General features: G+C 52.0%; 1 protein-coding gene across 6 annotated transcripts in view; it reads left to right on the forward strand.

Moving 5' to 3' along the window:
- Positions 1–5000, forward strand: part of MCM3AP (minichromosome maintenance complex component 3 associated protein) — a 140971-nt gene that overhangs the window by 59866 nt on the left and 76105 nt on the right. The window lies entirely within an intron of this gene.

Genomic DNA, 5000 nt, shown 5'->3' on the forward strand with positions numbered 1-5000 from the left:
GGCGAAGGTCCCCTCAGCAAGCACTTCCTTGACAACATTCGGACGTATAATGGCAGCTTTTCAATGACGAGCTTCGAGCACAAGGAAGCTAAAGTCCAGGGCTGGAACCCGAGCTTCCGGATCCGAGGTCAAGTGTTCCACCGCATTGGCAGCTTGCTCCTGCCTGAAGAGGGCCAGCCAAAGTTCCTACAGGTCTCCTTCCTGGACTCACACGCTAAGGAGCTGGCTGCCAGGAACCACAGCGGCCTCAAACTACACATCCTTGAGATGCTCACAAAGTGGTTTCACGAGAATAACCATCTGGTCCATGAGCTCAAGACTGCAAGAGATGTACTTGCAGAAGGAGGCAACTCTGAAGAGCACCAGATCATCATCAGAGAGAACAAGCGACCGCAAGGGGAGCACACACGCCGCTACAACACCCAGTCTGCACCAGAAGTTGCCATCCTAATGGACAATGAACCAACAGAACCCAGAGACATTGTCCTCAGACTTTGCGATGGGGCACTTAAAAGGATCAGTGAGCTGCAAGCATCTTATGATGCACTCCAGTATCCCATAGTGTTCCCATATGGAACAGATGGCTACAGCATCCATCTGGTGGCCAAGACTGCTAATGGACAAGATGGACGAAAACTCACACAGCTGCGGTACTACAGCTACCACATCATGGTGAGAGAGAGAGAGAGAGAGCAACCACACATGACGATTCCTTCTGCAGTTTCTGGTCGATGTCGACTGCAAGATCGAGACAGAGTGACTGGGCTTTATCTGCCGGGAGCAAAAGAACTTGCTTGCTGATAACTACAACAAACTCCGTGACAGCCTCATGGCCAGCGATGGTGACCCTCGCAATGTTTGACAAAGGGTGATCCTTCCAGCAACATACACCGGTGGGCCGAGGTGGATGCATGAGAAACAGTGATGCCATGGCCAATGTGCATCGCATGGGAAGGCCTGACTTCTTCATCACGATGACCACGAATCCCAAATGGACCGAGGTCCAGGAAAACCTCCTGCCAGGACAAGAGCCTCACGATCGCCCAGACATCATTGCCCGTGTCTTTCGCCAAAAGAACAAGAAGCTCATGGAGCTACTAAAGAAGGGAGCTTTTGGGAAGATGAGAGCCTTCCTGGACACCATTGAGTACCAGAAGCGTGGTCTTCCTCATGCCCACATCCTCCTGTGGGTCGCTCCAGAGGACAAGGTCAAGCCCGAAGACATTGACCTGGTCATCAGTGCTGAAATTCCCGACAAGGAGCAAGATGCAGAGCTGCACAAGATGGTCATGGCACACATGATCCACGGTCCATGCGGAAACCTCAACCAGAACAGCCCTTGCATGAATGACCGCAAATGCTCAAAGGATTTCCCAAAGCCATTCCTGCAGAGCACTGAGCAAGGAAATGACAACTACCCCAAGTATCGCCTTCTCAAGCCAGAAGATGGTGGTCACACCGGTGAGATAAAGAGGTGCCAGCAGGGAAAACGGGTCGTACAGGTAGTCATCAACCAGTTGGTGGTACCCTCCAACCCGTTCCTCCTCGGCCAATTCAATTACCACATCAATGTTGAGATCTGCTCCAGCATCAACAGCATCAAGTATATCACAAAGTATGTCACCCAGGGGAGTGTTTGAACTGCAGCGAGCCAATGAGGAGGCCATAAACCGTCAAGTGGATGAGGTAGCTCAGTTCCAGAATGCACCCTACGTAGGCAGCAGCGAGGCAGTCTGGAGGATCCTGGAGCACCCAATTTCCGAGCATTTCCCTCCAGTCATTAGCCTAGCCGTCCACCTCGATAATGGCCAGCGAGTCTACTTCAATGTGGACAATGCCGTCGAGAGGGTACAGCGACCATCGCCAGCCACTGCGGTGACTGCCTTCTTCCACCTCTACAGTCATGATGATTTTGCCAAGACGCTAAAAATACCACTAGGTGCCCGAGTACTACACGTGGGGCAAGAAGTGGGCCTGCCACAAGCGTGGAGAGATGGTCGAAGGTCCACATGCAATCTGGAAGGCTCCGGCAATTGGCCGCATTGACAGCATCAGTCCGAGGCAGGGTGGCTGTAACTACGTTCGACTTTTCCTGACTGAAGTCTGTGGCCCCTCCTCCTTCACTGCTTCGAGAACCGTGGATGGCTAGGAATTGTCCTTCCGTGAAGCCTGTCTCGCAAGGGGACTCCTGGAAAATGACCACCACCTCCACCTTGCCATGGAGGAGGCAGGCATCAGCCAGTCTGCACCAAACCTCAGGAGTCTCATAGCAGTCATCCTCACCACCTGTTTCCCTCGCAATCCACGCACACTCTGGGATCAGTTCCGTGACCTCCTCTCTGAACACTACCTGTTCCAGCACCATCACAATGTTGGCAATCCTGATGCTGACTACAACGAGGAGGTCTACAACCTTGCACTTTGCTCCCTCGTCGACAAGGTGATCATGATGGGCGGCCATCATCTCAGTTCGTATGACCTACCTACACCAGAGAGGGGCACAGAAGATAGGCTTTCGAGAGAATACTTCAGGGAAGTGGACTACAACCAAGAGCAGTTGGCTGTCCAGGCTGATGACCTCCAACAGCACCTGACAGATGACCAGCGTCAGGTCTACAATGCAGTCCTTGAACTGGTGCAGCAAGGTAGCATCATCAAAGGCAACAGGAGCAGCAACATCATCTTCCTCAGTGCACCGGGAGGCACAGGCAAGAGCTTTGTCATTAACACGATACTGAAAAAGATAAGCTCAGGAGGAAAGATTGCTCTTGCTACTGCGTCCAGTGGAAATACCGCAATACTGCTCCAGGGAGGATGAACGCTGCACAGCACCTTCAAGATCCCACTCGACACGCACCTCAAAGAGCAGCCAACACGCAGCATCAAGCGTGGAACAGCATTGGCCAAGGTCAACAAGGATGCTGCTGCCATCATTGTGGATGAGGCCCCGATGACTCAAGTCAGCCTATGAAGCTGTAGACCACATACTGCAGGACATCACAGGAGTCCAGCAACCCATGGGAGGCATCCGCACACTGTTCTGCGGAGACTTCCGGAAGATCCTTCCAGTGGTCAAGAGATGCACCAGATCCAACATTGTCAACGTCAGCCTGAAGACGTCTCACCTATGGCACCTTGTGACTGTCAAGCACCTGACCACCAACATGCAAACTCACCTGTCTGGCGATGAAGGAGCCACCAACTTCTCCAAGCTGCTCCTGGAAATTGGCAATGGACAGATCCCATTTGCGGCTGAACCAGACATAATCGCAATTCCTCCTGGACTGGGCAAGGTTGTCTCCACACTGGAAGAGCTCAAGGCTGAAGTCTACCCTTGCTTGACCACAAATGGAGTCAGGTCGGAGTGGCTGGCTGAGCGTGCAATTCTCTCTCCGCTGAACACCAATGTCAACCAGCTCAACAACTGACTAATGGGAGAGTTCCCCAGCGATGAGAGGATCTACAAGTCTGTGGACAGTGCCATCTGCGACGAGGAGGCAGTCACTTACCCTGTTGAGCTGATCAATTATCTCGAGCTGTCAGGAATGCCACCACACCTCTTCAAGCTGAAACTCGGTGTGCCCATCATGATCCTGCGAAACATGGAGCCACCCAAGACCACCAATAGCACACGATGCATCATAACCCACCTGCATGCCAGTGTCATTGAGGCCACCATCTCCTGTGGACCATACAAAGGATAAGTCATCCTTCTGCTGAGAATCCCACTCATTCCGTCCGACTCCGAGCTACCCTTCCAGTTTTGCCGATTCCAGTTTCCCTGCAAGTCATGCTTTGCAATGACGATCGACAAGGCTCTAGGTCAGACGTACAAGGCAATCGGTGTCGACTTCTCTGTTCCGTGCTTCTCCCACCGTCAGACGTACAAGGCAATCGGTGTCGACTTCTCTGTTCCGTGCTTCTTCCACCGCCAGCTGTATTTGGCTGCCTCTCGGACCGGCAGCGCAGTGAAGCTCAGCATCCTGGCACCCAACAATCAGACATGCAATGTGGTCTATCCCCGAGGCACTGGAGCACTGATGACGACCGCTGACAACGACAAAGAAATGTGAAATGTGTCCAAATTAAATGTGATATATAAATGTGATATATATTCAGCACCACAATTTACCCCTTTCTTGTTCCTAGTATTTCCCCCCGGGCAATGCCGGGTACTCCAGCTGGTATTCTATCCAGTGAAAAACAGTAATAGCAAAATTGAGAATAAATGAATATAATTAATTTTATTTCTTCCACAAACCTCATCACCACAATCACCTCGACCACTCCAAACATTTCAAGCTTTTACCGCAGACACCACAGCGCTTCTCTCACCTCACTATAACTGCCACAGCTGCCACCAGCCCCCTGGACGCTCACCACTATCTCTGAGGGAGCCGGAGGAATGAAGAACATTGCAAGTCAGGGTGTTTCAGCATGTAACTCGAAGTTCAAACTTGCATTGCGGTTCATTCAAAGACATGCGGGAAGCTCCGGTGTTTCCCTAAATATCCACGTTCAAACGGAGTCCAGCGCATGTTCAGGGCTGGAGAGCGCTCACGAAAACCCTCGGCCAATGCTAATTGCAGAGCTCTGTTGCATGGCCCTGCCGAGAAGCAAATGAAGTCATTTTCGGCTCTGGAGCCTGGCAGGGTGTGGCTATGGTGAGGGGTAACTGCTCTGCACCAATGAGACTGCTCGGAAATGCCTACAGGGTCGTTTGATCCACTTTTTGGCGTTTCCCTCGCTCAGGCTCTATAAAATAAATAGATCAGGTTCAGTGAGTCAGTCATCCAGGATCTCTTCCTTCATCCACCTTCCGAGCCGAGTTTCTCGCTAAGCCGAGTGCAACCAAGCAGAGGGGGCGGATCAACCGAACGAGGTGAGCAGGGCGAAGCAAGCTGTTGCCAGGACGGGCCGGGGTCATCCCCGACTTATTAGCACTCGGCTTCGGCTGCGTATTGCAGCCAACATTCGTCACATTTAGACTTCTCGCACAT

This window comes from Eptatretus burgeri, chromosome 2 (genome assembly GCF_056783735.1).
Source record: "Eptatretus burgeri isolate ZD-2024b chromosome 2, Ebu_testis_v1, whole genome shotgun sequence".
NCBI lineage: Eukaryota > Metazoa > Chordata > Myxini > Myxiniformes > Myxinidae > Eptatretus > Eptatretus burgeri.